Source organism: Stegodyphus dumicola, chromosome 9 (genome assembly GCF_044657685.1).
Source record: "Stegodyphus dumicola isolate Sdum_Otavi_A_Nest chromosome 9, ASM4465768v1".
In the NCBI taxonomy this organism is placed as follows: Eukaryota; Metazoa; Arthropoda; class Arachnida; order Araneae; family Eresidae; genus Stegodyphus; species Stegodyphus dumicola.
In genome coordinates, this window is record NC_140776.1 from 135,738,502 (window position 1) to 135,756,381 (window position 17,880).

General features: G+C 32.6%; 1 protein-coding gene across 2 annotated transcripts in view; it reads left to right on the forward strand.

Moving 5' to 3' along the window:
* Window positions 1–17,880, forward strand: part of LOC118190896 (very long chain fatty acid elongase 1-like) — a 254,055-nt gene that overhangs the window by 113,056 nt on the left and 123,119 nt on the right. Inside the window, exon 1 of one of the 2 annotated variants that reach the window (XM_035361689.2) lies at window positions 9,079–9,377. The exons of the other annotated variant lie outside the window; for it this stretch is intronic. The gene's annotated coding sequence lies outside the window, so the exon portion shown is untranslated. Of the gene's footprint in view, window positions 1–9,078; window positions 9,378–17,880 lie in introns of those variants that run through there. 2 annotated transcript variants of the gene reach the window in all.

The following is a 17,880-nucleotide window of genomic DNA, read 5'->3' on the forward strand; positions in this document are numbered from 1 at the left end:
GAAAAAACGACATTTATGAACAGTATTATGGACTTTAGCATGAGCACTCATGTAAATGACGTTCCGTTGTAAATGTCAAAACACAGCGTTTCTGAAAGTATATTCATCGTCAAGGCCTATTATTCGTTAACAGCAACCCGATTGCGGCTCAAAGGAAATTTGCAACTGAGTACAAGCTGAAGTCAGCCGATCCAAGTGATATACTAAACAAAAATCTGATTAAAATGTTCGTGAAAACTGGTAGTGTTTGTAATAACAGTATTGGCAATGTTGGTCCACGAGCAAGTGTGAAAAGGCTTGAAAATATCGAGATAATACGAACTGTGTTTCAAAACAGCCCAAGCAAAGAACTTCTAAGGATTTCTCCTAGAAATTCTTTGGCTCAAGGACATTGAACAGGAGAGATTCACGACAGTCGGGTCGGAATCAACCTGGAGACTTCGCTGCAAACTGTTGATCAAGACCTGCAGCTCTTTCCGTACAACCATTGAGTGCCACTGCTATTGAACAGCGTTTGTATTTTGCCAACACTATTGTTGATATGATTGACAAACAAAAATTTGATGTCAATACGGTTTGATTTAGCTACGAAGTCCACTTTCATTTGAAGGGTACGTTAATCAGCAGAACTGCAACATTTGAGGGATTGAAAAATGCCCATTTCACAATGGAGAAGTCTCTCTGTTTGGTGTGCACTGTCGAGTCGAGGAATAATCCATGCGATATTCATTGCAGGCGCGGTGACTGCTGAAATTTATATCAAAATTTTAGAAAATGATGTCATCTCTCTTACCCAAGCTGACCCATATTTCGAAATATTTGGTTTGGAATACCCTATTTGGTTCATCCAGGGCAAAGGACAACTCCATCGGACCGACAGAGTATTTAAAGTCCTGGAAGAACACTTTGGAGAGAGCATTCTGGCTTCGGAATACACAGAGACCACTTAAAATGGAAATCGCTTGACTGCCATATTCTCCTGGTCTCAACCCTTGTGATAATTTTTGTGGACAATATGAAAGACAAAGTTAACGCAAATAGTCTCGAACCCATCGCTCAGCTCAAAATTTAGAAGGTCATCGAAAGCATCAATGTCTCTATATTTCAGAAAGTTTTGCAGACTTTTTCTGTTCGTCTGCGCCACGTCATAGCCTATGATGGCAAGCATATCAAACATGTCATTAAAAAACTCCGAATATCTGCAGTTACTTTTTAAATTTGAAAAAAAGTTTTGAACTGAGTAGATTTTGAAATTTTTTTTTAAAATTTTATATAGCTCAGTTATTGTCATCTTATATTTCACTCACTGCATTCGTATTTTAGTATTAAAGAGTGTTATAATAACAACAATAGGATTTTCTTATATGAAAGGATTAATTTTCTTTTATTTCTAAATGAAATAGTTCTTTTGCATACGCCCAGTTTGGTAAACGTCTAAGGATGCAGAATGGATTAATGATGTATACCAAGTATCACGCCAATTCAATGCGATAGGAAAAAATGAGTAAGTTAAATGGCCTATCCCACCCCTAATCAAACATCTGCGATCAGTTGCAGTTAACGTATATAACACGTTTTGTGTTAATAACATAAATCTAGCATGTTTTCAATTCAGACGGATCATCAGATCGCTGTTTAATATTATCGACATATATTCAGATCATAATCACACCAATTTGCTGTTTAATATTAACTACAAACTGTGATTATATTACCAAATATCAAACACAAATAGTCTTTTCGTTGCTATAAAATGATGAATATTTAATGAAAATTCGCCTTTTTACATTTACTCTTATCAACAGCATAATTTTGATTAGTTAAGATTTTATAATGATGTGAGTATAAATAAATTTCTACGGCTTGAAAGATTTTAATATTTGATATTTTTCTTGTAACGAGAATTGGGGGTATATGATTTTCTAAAACTTAGATATATGATGATTTAAGATTTAAAAATATTATGAAATTGGTAAATGGATTTTAATGGAAGATGAATTTTTCATAAGCAGAATGGATTTTTATGAATGGGCTTTACTTCGCAACGCATTCACGAGAAAAGCTTTTAAACTTTTAAAGATACTTCTCTAAATGTTCGTTTAACAAAAAGAATCTTCCGGTTGGTAACCCGATTTCGATAAACTGGAAGTGTTAGCATTAGAAAAGAAATTACTGTGTATCTTTTCTGATTTCGGACAAAATGGATAAAATCAGGAATAAAATGTTACAGTCGTCAACTAAAAGTGTGAGAAAAATGGTACCGCAATCAAAGTGCGAAATAACACTCAATTTAAATTGATGAAAACTCATCTCTCCCGAGCAAACTTGTTTTTAAAACTAACGCAAACTAAACTAACTAAATAAACGCAGTTGAAATTTCAAGTGATATATTACTTGAAACAACGTAGAGATATTATCCAATCCATTAAAACAATTTATCAGTAATGCAAATTTTGGAATTTCTTAAAATTTTTCAAAATCTGATGCACCCGACTTTTGGATCGCCTTATATAATTACATAAAGCCACAATGCTTCAGGCAAAGCGAAGGCAATATGCTGCCCAAAACTTGAGAAGAGGCTCACTGTAGTCTGTTACTTTAGAACAGGCATTTCAAGGCCAGTTCTTCCCACCAGATCATGACACATTCTAATTTCCTTTCTACAGTTATGATGACACACATTATAATGGCAAATTATAAGGTATTTCTCCCGCCTACCTAGCATGCCTTCGTGGTGTGCTGGTCTGCAACCTAGGCGCGTATTCAAGAAGTCCGGGATTCGATTCCCGGGGAAGGCGCATCTTTTTTGCTTTCAAAAAATACCTAATGTCTCTACAAAATGAGAGAAGGGTCTAATTACCTTCTCGTTACCATTCTGTCAAAACCTTCGATAATGGCTGTCAAAAATTTCGATTACACCATGGAAGACGTTCACTATAGTCTGTTAATTTAGAATAGGCGCACTTCAAGGACATTTCTTTCTCAAAACAAGTGACCTATAATCATGCTAAAGACTCCTACGGAATAAAATTTTGAATCATCTAATATGCTAAAATCCCCTAATACCTTCTGTACTGTGATGATGATACACGTTACGGTGGCCAATGGGAAGATCGCCATGACCTTGAAATGCCTCTTTTAAAGTAACGGACTGTATTTATGAGAGCTGACAAAGGGTTAGTTTTCAAGAATCCTCGGACTCTTCTTCTGGCAAAAGATCAGAGTGTGCAGTAATAAATGTTACTTATTCAAACTATCTGGGGTTAAGAAATTTTTAAATAACATTATTTCTCCCCCCCTACATTTATTTTCTTCAAATATAGAAACTGCAGATTTTGCCCACCTCATTTTTTTATACTCACATTTCGAATAACATAAACTTCAGAATTTCCATTTCAGACTTACTACTTTTTAAACTCCATAGCGATAATAAAAGCAAGTGTAATTCCAACTACAAAAAGTTGCATCTTCATCCGAATACTGTGATGAGCGGCATTTGGCAGCGTTTCATTCGTCACCTTGAATTGCAAAAACAGATATTTTTTCGTGGAATAGATAAAATATCATTTGGGATGTACCAAAAGCTACTTTATATTAATTTACTGAAATGTTTTTCTGTTCTATGTAGTTGATCTGTTTTCAAAGAAAGTTTAATCAATATAAGCTCACGTTTAAGATAGTAAATTAAATGCGCGATATTTTTTCATAAAAATATATTACTATTCCTTTTTAAAATAATAAAATGCAGATTTAACTCCAAGAATCAGGAAATGAGAACAAAAAATTCATTTAAAAGATGGAACGATTAATTATTTGTGCGTGGGAAAAAACAGGAGAACTATCTGCCTGAGATGGAATACCTTCGTGTTGAACTTTGCTAAGGGAAAGAAGCTCGCATTTTGCGTTACGCATGGGGAAAACCATGATAACACAGCCAGAACATTAGCCTGGTATCAAACCTAGCATCAATTAGTCTTAATCACTCGGCCACTAGTGAAAGTAAACATTAGAGCTTAATCATTTAGTATAAGTTCATAGTTTTGGTTAAGCGAAATACAGTAATAAATTTTACAGTACTAGTTGTGCACTTTTCGAACAACATGAATAATTCAGCGATGTGAAACAGTAGCTATATGAGTTCTTTGTTAATGTTCAAGGAATTTTCGCATTCCTTCCCCCCCCCTTCCGTATTCTTTTAGAGAATGGAAGATCCGCAGTTTGTATCCTAGTAAGGGCACATTTGAAATGTGACATTTCCCACTTCGACAATATCTAATAGTCTCTTCCGTGGCATACGAACTAAAATGTAGTGTAAGCTAACTCGTTACGACTTGAATTTAATGGACTAGACCTCGCGCCTCTCTCCACTTGTTCAAGGGGGTGAAGAGATTTTAAGGAATTCTGGCATTTTTCTGCGTATACTGTCATGGTAAGAGGTTACCACGTTCAGATAGCAGTTGGAGATCCGTGGTTCGAAACCCGAAGAGAGTACAACTGAATAATTCGTAAACTGTTTCGAAAGTACTTAATATTTCTTGAGAATGTTTCGTGATTCTTGTTTATAAAGAGTCGAATACCTCCACAAACTAAGTGATTTAAAACTGGTACATATATCTCTTATAAAAATCAAGCGCGTTCATATTATTACATAAAATTCGTGAGATTTACAATATATCTAGTAGATATTTTTTACAAACATTTACATAATATATCAGCTGAAAAAATTTTCCTGTTGTCATGTATTACACATTGTTATAAATTGATAGCTCGCGCTGTTAGGTGGCGTTCCGATCGTCTTGTCTCTATTGATGTTCTATAATTTAAATTTTTAGTTTAATGGAAGATCGAAGGTGTTAAGCCTAATAATGATGAAGGCGTATGCCTAATAATAATGATTGTAACCAGTGTATAATATTGTAAAAACATTTTGTGTATTAATAACGAAGCGGATTATCACTTACCTCGGGAATTAATGCTCTCTGATGGTAATGAAATTAGTTACTACACACGTTGGTTATCGTCTGCGCGTTCCTTTACTCAAACCACCTCTAACAAAACATTTTTAAATGATAATTAGCTTGTCAGTTTAAAAATGTAGAAAATAAAATGTGTTCCAGCAATTGTTTTTTTAATATTTATTTAATAAATGTTGTGAAAAATGACCAAAGCGAGCTTAACCCTAATTTGAATCTAACCCTGGAAGGACTTGAGCACTTGTATATGGATAATATGTCAACATATGCTCCCCTCCGGTTCAACATCTGTTCTTCAGATTTTATTGTCTAATCAGGAGAATAAAAGCGTCCAGCAGTGTTGATCTCTGCTTGAGAGAATTCAACGTAAAGCGTCTTTCTAGTGGGTACCATCCCACTGAGGTGTTGAAGAAAATGAGAAAGCGGTTTTGAGAGATTGCACTTTAATTAAGAAAGCAAACAGAAATTTTCTCTTTCACACTTCAAAACTGAAAATCAAAATAATCATCAGACTGTCCTTTCAGATATCATCTGCTCACTCTTCTTGCACTAAATCTTGGAGTGTCCTCAGCACCAATTCCCATCTCTTTGCAGATGCTTTTGTGCAGCTGCGGTGGCCAGGTTTACACTGTTGGCTGTACACGACTTTTCGGGCCATTTACTTCGCTTTAATATTATCTTCTCTTCTATGTGTATTTTGTGTTCAACTGCACAAGATATGACAGCTGCTGGCATTGACTAATGCTCCGCATTATCCCATTTTAATTGTCTTGTTGAAAAATATTGGAGAGCACGCAGCTTAATGACCTAGTAGCCAACAGGCTGGCATTTGATGAATAAATATCTAATAAATGTCTGCTGCCGGACTGTTTCCAAAGAGGTTATTACTTTGTTAATTAAAATATTGCGCTCGCGGCTGGATAAAAGCTAAATTACTTTGCTGAGTTAAGTAGGAATGCGTTAATTAAATGGGAAAGGGTTTAGGCGTTTGCACAGAATGGTAAATGTGAAGCTCTCCTACAACTTTTCCAAAGAAATATTTTCCAAGTTTCCCTTAAAGATTGATATATTTTTATATATTTTCTCTCCTGTTAATATATCTATTATGTATTATAATTTATGCGATGTGCTCTTACTTTTATTATACAAGTACTCTTGTCGATGATTTGTATTACCTTTATTATACACATAGTACTTTTACGTACTTTTGTTGGTGCTTAACTTACCGTACCTCTCAAACGAATTTTTGAGAGGAGTTATTTAGTATTTAACCATTGATTAATGAATTTTTCGAATTTCAGAAATATCCTAATAAGAAAATACCGTCGAATACTTAATTATTTCTTTCAATAGGTCATAAATTCTTTATTTCAATAGGTTCTTTCAATTGGTCATTATGTCTATTTGCCAGAGAACACCACCTTTAAATTCTCAGTAACAATACACAAGCTTTCTGCAAGTTTTTGGTAAAACAACGTCATTTAGTGGCAAGGATCGTCCAGATTATCGAGAAGCTTGCAAAACTCGAAGCCGACCTATGTCTCATTACATAATTTTTTTTAATTTAATTTATTTATTTTATTCATAGGAACGGTGCCTAGAGCTGTGCAACATTAACATTGTAGAGATATTAGGTATTTTTGGAAGCAGGAGAAATGAAAAATGAGCAATGCTCTCGTCGGGACTCCAACCACGGACGGTATAGTGGTTAGCACGCTCGAATACGCGTCGAGCGTGTTGACCACTACACCATGCAGGCATGCTAAGAAGGCGGGTGAGATATTTTATAACATTTTTAAGTTCATACATCTAAGAGGAGAACAACTTCTATGAAGAAAATGAAAAATGCTCGGAGAGTATTGCTGCTACCCTTGCGTATTTGAGATGTTTGCTAAAATTAAGAAATCATTTACAGAATGTTCCATTATTAAAATTATTATAATTATTTCGGGAAGGCTTGGGCAAATCAAGGCAGCCCCAACTCCAATAGACAAAATCTTTAGGTTTATAAATATTTTTGATGAAATATTTATTGCAGGGAACACTAGTAGTTTAAGTACTTTGTGATGTATAGTCGAGGTATTTCACTTTGTGGTGATTCTTACTGACATTTAGTATTTAATCCTTTGTATGCATTTTTGTATTTTCTCTTTCAGTAGGATTAAATTTTTCATCATTTGTTATGCTGCCTTATTAACTCATACTTGCCTCTAACTGTAAAACCTTGATTGTATGTACTCTATTAAGCAGCTTGATAGAGTTGCAGTCTCCTCTGTCTACAAATCTTACGTTTCTTTCCTTGCCATCAGTTTAAGACCTTGTGCTATTTTTAATTAGTTTGACTATTTTAGCATCTATACTTCTATTTCGAGACTAAATTCGAAAGCTGATACTTTTTGATGGAGATAAGCTCTTCGAGACGGGTACTCTGGTGTCTAACCACTAGGAAAGTTCACCAAGTGGCATAAAGTTACCCTTCACACAAAATTTGTATAGAGGCTCATAGAGCTTATAGAAATGCCTATGGAACTTTCAAAGCAACCCAATATAAAAACGCTTTTCTATAAAATTCTAAAAAATTAATAAGCTTTCACTGTATATCTTTTAAGTTTTATAAAGCCTTTACAGAATGATATTCTATAGAAAATTTGATAAATTAAATTAAATTAAATTTTATAAAGCCTTTATAGTGCGATATTCTATAGGAATTTGCAAAATTTTCAGACTTTAAAGCATATTTAGCTTTTGATGTACCATACGGGATACAGAAGAAAAATGCTTTTTGTTCATAAGAATCGAATCATTTTTGAACGGCCATTTTTGCCTTATTCCCTCTAGATTAACATTTTTTGGTTTCTAAATTTATGTAAAATTTTGCCTAATTTATAATATAATTAATAAATAAAGGAATACTAAGTATCAGTTTAAATCATAAGATTAGGTAAAAAATTAAGTTAATGCTGTTAATTTCAAAATTTTAATTCTTGAAATGCTTTTAATTATATACTTTATTATTTTTTATTATTTATTTTATTATGCTTTTAATTTTACACGTACCCATGGAAACAGATATTGTTTCTAAATCTTAGTTAAACTTAACTTTTATTTATTTTATTAAAAACTTTTTATTTAAAATATATTTATTCTTAGTTTACTTTCCGAAATAAAAACAGCGTTAATTTTTTTAGACAAAAAAAAAAAAAAAGTCACATCTGTTCGAAAATTTTTATTCCCTGCCTTTCTCCTCCATTTCATGGAAGTTATTAAGCTTCTATAGAATCTTTAATAAGAAATTAAAGCAAGGATATTTGTTTAGAAATTTTAAATTATGGGAAAATTTTCTGTAAATCGATCTGACTGTATTTTCGGTTAGAGTTCTATTAATTTATTCTATATGCACTACATAAGATTTTACTTGGGATCTTTGGAAACTGTACAAATGTTTAAAGAATCTCTACGAAAATCTTTATAGAGTATCTACACAGATCTCCCTAGAATCTCGAAACATATCTTGAAAATGATTGACCTAGTACATAGAAAATTTGATCATGATATTAAATAATTCTAAAATTTAACACTGGTTTTTTAGGATACTAACAGACATTTTCATAAGAATAGCTCCCCCCTTTTTGGGGGGGTAGAGGTAAAAACAACCTTGTTTGGTAAAATTGCTCCAAATAATGAAATAAATTTAAAATAAAAGTGCTAGAAAAATGCTATGCTGACTTCTCAACTTAGCATTATTTGAAGTGCTCTAAGATTTATAGTATTTAAGAGTATTAGCTTTACTGAAATTCATATGTATTTCTATAATGGACTCATCTTTTAGGATGCTTAAAAGCACTTTCAAGCAAAAGCTAGGGAGTTCATAGCAAATAAAATATATTTAAGTTACATCTAAGGAAATCTTTTATTGACATTTCTCTCGTTACTTCTGATTGGCTCCATCCATTCCCTTATCTATAGCATCAATTCATAAATTGAGAGGGTCTTCTTAGAGATAGGCAACATTTGTTGTGAATGAGTCTGTCCCACCCTTGAAAGCTGCCTTCTCCCCATTGGTCGGACGGCACTCTACATCCGAGGTGCACGACGGGAAAAACGGCTTCTCAATTATTTAGTGCTGCAGCAGAAGTCGAACGAGGTCAGCAGCGAAAGCTCCCAACGGCTGCATGGAAACAATTCCAACCGGCTGCCGCTCAACCCTCTTTAGGTCATCCTGCCAAGAAGAAAGTGAATCGAATTCTCCCAAATCCCCGACAGAGAAAAGTTCGTGAAAATAGCCTGAATTATTCTCGTGAGACACACGATTCCGTTCGTTGTATCTCTCTCGTCTTTCAAGGACTGTGATACTAAGGTGCTTTTTCGTTCGATACGCGTTCTTCGGCTATTTCACACACAACGGTAAGTTTAACTATATTAACTAATTATTTGTTACACGTTTTAGTTAACGATCCATTTTTATTAGCATTTAACTTTTATACTGTCATTGCAGTTAGTAACCACTGTTTTTTTTTTTTTTTTTTAATTCTGAGATTTTTGCAAAATTCACCAAAAACATAATTGATATATTTATTTTCCTTTTTAAAGGATTTATTTTATAAATTAATCTATAATATTAAAAAAATGCATATTATCACGAGAAAAAAATCAACATACAGTTACCGTGATAAATTTATACTGACTCGCAAACAAAATGTGGAGCAATTTTAACTTTGCATTTAATATTTATAATGTGACTGTTAAACATTTTTATACATTTTACTGCATATAACTTTTCTCAGTGTTAATTTGTGCTTTTGTATGGATATATTTAGATATTCGGTTGATGACATTAAAAAAATAGATAAAATATTTTTCATTAAACTATTACTTCTTTTATTTATGATACCGGCAACACATTTTTATCGTACAAGAAGATATCATTATTTCGATACGATCATTATAATTAATATTTGTTGCAGTGAAGTGGCAACAAGCGTAAAGGTGCACTGTCTTGCATTATTTTTCCTTCATATTTTTAAGTCATAATCAGATTGAAAGGATAATAAATAATATAATAGCTTCCATCCTGAATTTGAAATAAATTAAAATTCAATGAAGCAAAAAATCTTTCCTTTATTTATTTATTAATTTTTATACCTTCTGTTTGCGCATTTATATCGTTTATTCGCTTACAATATTTCTATTTATTAAAACAAAACCAAAATTAGTTGTTCTCTTGTGTATATAAACTGATATTACAAATATGTAAATATAAATATATAACATTATATAATAACATATGAACATTATCAATATATAATAACATATAAACATTATAAATATATATAACATATGTTACATTTCCAAATTTCTCTTTCCGTAGTGTTACATATCCAAATATTCTTAAAATTATTTCCAAAATAATTAATTATATTTACGGTTTATTCATTTTAATGTAAATAATTAGGATTTTATTCAAGCAAATACACAAAGATAACGAAATGAACTATATAATATATAACGAACATAACCAGAGCAGAAACAAACAGTGCGGTTGCACTGGGCGTCAGAATTTACGGGTGACAATTTTTTTAGAATTTAAGGAGGCGGTGTGGTGTATTTAATTATGGCAAAGCACACTAGGGCTATCTGCCTAAGGAAAGGGATGCCTTCGTGGAGGACTTTCTAAGGGAACTGGCTCGTATACACGTTACACATGGGGAAAACCACAAAAACACCCATGCAGCCAGCCCGTTCGCGAGAATTTAAGGAGGCATCAGACTGTAAAAATTTAGAAGCAAAAATTGGCTTGCCCCGGGAGGGTACAAAAGTCTAGCTTACTATTTTCAATTGTCAATGACAAAACACAACGATATGTCTTTGATAAGCTTTAAATTTAAATTAAAAAATAAAATTGCTCAAAAACCTTAGTATGGACTTTTTTGAAATATCGTATTATATTTTAAATAATTTTTTATTTTACGTTTAATATTTTTATATCATTACTGTCTAGTTGTCAAGAATAAAATTATAAAAATAAGTAAGTAAAGTAAGCCCTCTTTTTTTATTTTTTCGTTTAATACTGAAATTCAATTAATATTAGCTTAAATCTAATTATTCGTTTTTTTAAACAATGGTTGTATGAGTAAAAGGAAATACGAAGATTCTAAAACCTATATGAAAATATTTCTTATAGTATTCTATTTTCAGCAACATTAAAAATATTTTTTTGAATCAATTTCATTCAAATTCTCCAAACTTCATTCTCTCACAGGGTCAAATTAGAAACCTTTAATGTATTTGTAATCAGAATCATTTTATTTGTAAAGCCAGAGTAAGAAATTTTAGGTAAACATAGATTTGCAAATATTGGATACGCCAGTAAGAAAGCTTTTCTTCCGAGTTCCTAGTACATAAATCTGCACTTGAGTGCGCAGCAGTACTTCACTTGAAACAGCATCTCAAAATCTTAAAGATCATTTTGCTTCAAAAATTTGACAAAGTTTGAATTTCATGACAAATTTAATTGAACGAGTGAAAATTTTAAATATTATAAGCGTCAAATAATTAGTTATTTCGCAAAATTTATCTTCAACGATTAACAGGGGGACCGGAAAGTAATGTCGCTTTCTTACATTAAATTCAAACGAATACATTTTTAACAAGTTTTTATTTTTAATCAATAATATAATCACCCTCGTTATCAACAACCTTTTGCCATCTAAGTATGCCGATTTCAATCCCAGACCGATAAAATTCAATTGGTTTTTGAGTAAAATATCTCGAGATGGCATTTTGGACATCATCCAAATTTTCAAATTTTTTGCCACTAAGAAAACGTTGTAGGGATCCGAATAAATAGAAATCCAATGCTGCGATATCGGCCAAGTATGGTGGGTGAGTATGCAGTACCTCCTACCCCAGTTCATTAATTTTTTCCAGTGTTCGTCTTGCACAGTGCGGTCTTGCATTGTCGTGTTGCAGAATGACGCCTTTCCTGTTGAAAATTGATATTTTTCTATTAAAGATTGATTCACTTCATCCAGTTGTTCATAATAAAGGTCTGCATTAACAGTTTGTCCAGGTTTCAGCAATTCAAAATGAACAATTCCGCGAATACACCATCAAACACCCAGAACCGCCTTTACAGGATATAAACCCTTTGTAACCCCTATTAAAACTGCCTTTTGAGTTTTGGATTATCATAGAGGACTTTTTGGTCTCCACTAATCAAACGATCAAAACACGGTTCTGTATGGTGCCGTTGAAGCAATACGTTGCATGTGATGGATAGGTTGGCTTTGTTCTTTTCGGACAAATTATGGGGGACTCAAACACCTGCTTTACTTATTTTTCCATTCTGCTTTAAATGTTCTTGGATGGTCGACCAAGGTTTGTTAAGAGTGTTTGACATGGATTTGCTTCCACTTCTGTTCTTAGCATGTTGTTGTCGACATGCGCAGAAACGACATTACTTTCCGGTCCCCCTAGAATTTTTAAAATCAATTATATTTTTAGAGAGAAATACAGCGGTTTGATACTGTATTCATCGTATTATTGTCTAACAGCTGATATTTCAAGGTAAGAACTCTCTGTATGTCCTTCCCATATGATATTAAAAGATGATAGAATTTGCTCTCGACATTGATAAGGTCAAAAGTTTCAAAATTTCCGACCTTGTCAACGCTGAGAGCAACTGTTCACTTAAGAATCAGCGATTGTTAACTGTTAACATATGCTACGTACAAAACACTAAAGCAAATGATTTGATCCTTTTAAAGTCTATCACAGAACAGATTTTGAAAAGGGGAAAAAAAGAATTGATTGAGATCTGTCATTTATAACTTTCTTTGCATATAAAAATATACGGAATGCGTATCCTCTTGACTTCTATTTCCATACTTAAAATATTTACTATAAAAAGAAAATCCACCTAACGGTTTAATGAGTCTGGTTCTATTAATTTTAAAGGGTTCACCTAATATAATTCCATGAAAATATTTAATAATTTTTAAGGGGGAAAAAGGCAAACATTTTGCTTCTTGGATTTTTCACATAGTTTAATCTCAAGCGTTCCAGTTCAGCATTTTGTATATGGCATTGATAACATCTAGTTATGCATCTTTCCTTTTTTATTTCAATCAGAAGTACAAACATATATATATATATATATATATATATATATTATACCTATCCCTTTACTTGACTTAAAATCCTTACCGAGCCTTTATTTTCGCAATTGTCAGTTTCACTCATGTACACCGATTATTATTAATTAAGGAAAAATCACAAACATGACGATTACTCAAAATGTTACATGCATAATTTAATTAATCTGACCCACAGTGTTGAACGCATAGTAAGGTACAAAATAATATGAAAAGAAATTACCAGACAATTATGGTGCTATAGAAATTCGCATATAAAATGACTAAATCAGATATATCAGTTTGGTATAGGAAAATTACCTTCGGTATGAAGTATGATAGTAATACAGGACATACTGTGGTACCATCCATTATGCGGGCTATCCATTCCTTAAGAACTGAGAGCCACTATTCTTGCAAAGCAGTTGCAAGAGTGGCAAGGGTCTGAAGAAGAGGAATGAGAGCGGTCTTCCCAAATCATCCCATACATGCTCGATAGGATTCAGGTGCGTTGATCGAACTGGTCATTCCATGTGCTGAATTAATTGCTGCTGAAGATCTGCGATACAAGCCCTGTGCGTCTAGCATTGTTGTCCTGTAACAGGAAATCATCATTTATTGCTCCGGCATAAAGGCGCACATAAGCATCTAGGATGCCATCTCTACAGGAGCATTTACGGATTCACGTGGAAAGACATGAAGATCTGTTCTTCTATCCAAAGAAAAACCACCCCAAATACAAACACTGCCTCCTCCGTATGCATCTCTTTCAAGAATGTTTGTTGGATGATAATGGTTTCCAGGTTCTTTCCAAATCAAATAACGCCTATTATCGCTGTTAAACCTGGCATCATTCGTAAAGAGAACGGTCCTCTATTGTTCAATTTTGGAAACCAGTATATTTCCACTTACAGACGTATTTTAAACTACGAAAATATTCATGATTTTTCATATAAAAGTTTTAAAAAATATAATATTCGATAAACGACGAAATTTAATTTTTAATGCTTTCTGCCGCTTCCTGTACCGATGTCTAGGAAAATTTTATACTTCTTATCAAAAAATAAAATTATAGGAAGTTTGACTCTTGTAAGGTAAAAATTGACCGGGATATTTAATTTCAAAATTTGTTGTTTTCGATGTCATTTTCCAATTTCCTTGAGGGACCGGTCATTCAAGTTGGAATAAATATGGGAAATAAGTTCAGTATCAAAATGTGTGTATAATTTAAAAGGCTGTAGAAAGAAGTAATCTGGTGTTCACACCAGATTTCCCCACCTCCTTGTATTAGCATCTTTTGTTTAACAATTAAATATAAGATATGAAATATAGATCAGCTTATTTCTTTCCTTCATATCTTTCTAAATATATTTATATGATTTTCGGCATGATATTCTATGCCCCGATATATTGAAAACACTGATATTAATAAAAATATCGATAACTTTATTCTATTTTGCTTTAAGAATTCGATGATGACAATGATCGTTCTGTAGAAATCTTTATATATATATTATTTTTATAGAAAATTTCAGATATTTATCAAAGAATTTCGATTAAGAAAGTAATATGATGATATTCTTCATTATTTAATAATGGAAATAAAATCGAATGAATTTTAAATAAAATTTCAAGACTGATTTAGGTTTACAGACGTAATTGTCATATGTTTTCAAAGTTAAACTACTCTGCTTCCAAGCTTCATAATATAATTACCAAGCTTCTGCAGAAATTAGTATTTGCAATGAATTTTAAAAATTCCTGAAATGTTTAATTGCATAAATTTCAGTACGGATAGAGAGAATATATGTAAGCCACAAAGTATGAAATTATGTTCATTTCAGTTTCTAACATTTTTAAACAATTCTTTGAGCTAAGATGGTATGCCATCGACTTTTTAAATTTAAATTTAGGATTAAGATTGTCTTGTGTTGTTAATTAATTTTATAATCATGGATAACTATTCTCACTTTCACACTGGAGAAATAGTATACCAAACTGGTGAGAACTATTGAAATGACTGGGGATAAAAAACAGATAAGAATTAATGATGAACATTTGCCAGAAACAGTAAAAATTTGCATTATGCTTTGAACATCGTGTTCTTTAAATAAATATTTCGTAATATTTCCAAATTAAAATTTTTAATTCAATATTAATTAAAAATAAATTGATATTTTTTAGAAGATATAAAAATTTAGAAGAAGAATGTGAAGCCTTCTAATATTTATCAGATACGTGAGCTCTTGAACTGAAGATTTCATACAATGACCACACTTACTATCTTGCTCGATCAATAATATTTGTCATGAAGCCAATTATCTAGAGTCACTCATATTCATTTCACTTCTCAATGACTGATTGATAACGAACTTGCAATTTTACCGCATTACATTGCTATTTAGTGAGAAAATAAAAAATCCTATATTCGCTTGTCAAATTTTAAATTGAAACCTTCCCTTTTCTAATGATTGCCTCTCCACAGTCCCTTTTAATTTTTAAGAGAATGTAAGAAGTTATCACATGCTCTTTAGAGTACAGCCTAGTATGAACACTCCCAGCTAGCAAGAGAAAGGTCCCTGGCTCGAATCTCGGAAATGGCATAATTAAATTTTCACATTCCTGGCTTTATGGCTTTTCACAATCCTGGCGTAATAATTTCTATAAGCTCATATGTCAATTTTGTGATAATTGAGGCAATTATTTTCATAATATCAGACATAAAAGAAATGTCTGAGGAAACACAGCTCCGTGTTGATGTAAGATGTGGTTAAATCCTGCTAAAGCCATTGTAAGCTAAAGATATCCCATGCAAAGCATGGTATCTGATTTGCCAAATATCGGTGACCGCCGATAACATCGCGGCGAAAACATCGTGGACGAAAACAACGCAAGGAGAAAACGTCGTGCTACAAAACATCGTGGGAGAAAACATCGCAGTTCTAAAACATCGTGGTACAAAACATCGTCGTCGAAAATAAAGCGGTTCAAAAACTTCGCAGTTTGAAAACATCGCCGTCGAAAATATCGTGGTAAAAAATAAAGTATCTACAAATGATCGCATGACGATAACATCGCAGACATTCTTTTATCGAGTTTTAATAATTGGAAATGGATATTCCCATAATGATTTATGAGCGCAAGATGTAAGGAAGGATAATTTTTACTTTCACATTTTTTAAATAACTAATAAATTTTTGCTGAAAAAGTAAGAAGGAAATTTAAGCATAAATAATTAAATGCAACTTATAGCTTATACTTTTCAGGAAAAATTACCAGTAAAAGCATTACAAAAATTATTTATTAATGGCCTTTGTTAGTTAACTATGTCGGTTTAAAATTCCATTAAGTGCTATAAGTTGCATTAATTTTCTATGCTTAAGTTTCCTTTTTATTTTCTCAGCAAAAATTTATTAGTTAATAAAAAATATGAAAGTAAAAATTATCCTTCTTTCCATCTTGCGCTCACAAATCATTATGGAAATATCCATTTACAGTTATTAAAGAATGTCTCCGAAAAGCATGTCTGAAAAAAGCATATCTGCGATGTTATCGTCATGCGATGATTTGTAGATACTTTATTTTTTACCACGGTATTTTCGACGACGATGTTTTTAAAGTGCAAAGTTTTTGAACCGCTTTATTTTCGACGACGATGTTTTGTACCACGATGTTTTAGGACTGCGATGTTTTCTCGTTGCGATGTTTTCTCCCACGATGTTTTGTAGCACGACGTTTTTGCCTTGTGTTGTTTTCTCCGCGACGTTTTCGTCCGCGATGTTTTTGCCGCGATGTTTTCGGCTGTAACCCAAATATCCTAACTTAACCCAACCGCTTTTAAACATGTTTAGAGAAGCTAATATTGACTGAACACGCACGTAATAGGAAACATGAGTTGAAAATCAGTCTTGTACTGAGCCGCTGTACTCAGCCTCATTTGCTGGTTCTTTGTCTACTAGATGTGGATAGCCAAACTGTCTATATACGTTATAAGGTATTTCCTCCCTCCCTCCAGCATGCCTTTGTAGTGTAACGGTAGCTCACTCGGCGCGCATTCGTGAGGTCCAAGTTCGAGTCCCGGCGAGGGCATTGCACATTTTTCGCATCTCCTGACTTTATAACGTCATACGATACAATATTCATAAGTCCACCCAAAAAGTAAGATCCAAAAACGTAATGCGAATATAGATCGAATTAGATCATCACATTCAGTGGGTTGTTTTGAATTTCTTCATTGGAATAACGATTTTCCTTGCAAGCAATATTTTTAAAAAATGTACATTTTACATGCTGCGGTATTTGGCATACTTATCCGAGAACACAGTATGACAGATCAGAATGTCTCTAGTTGAAACTAATATGCTTTAAAAAGTATATCATTCAAATGCGTCCGATAACTCTTTCAGAAGGTCCAGCGAAGCAGTCTCATACGCAAATTATTTTTGACTTATTGAAAGCGATATTATGCATATTCCCTTGGATTTTTTTGACTAAAGTTTCTCTTTCTGAGGCAGATCATCTTACTGTGCCTTGCCATAATAAATTTCTCTTACTATTATTCTTCCAGTATTATAAATGAACTATTATTACTATAATGATTACTTTTATAACTATTACTGTTATAATATCACTATTATATTGATTAAACATAAAGAGAAAAATCTGACAAACAACTGAGTAAAGTATTTTACAAATTTTTATTAAAAACTTTTTCCAAGAATTCTAATTTATAGTAAGAGAAAGCATAAATATATATTTAATTTTAGTTTATATCT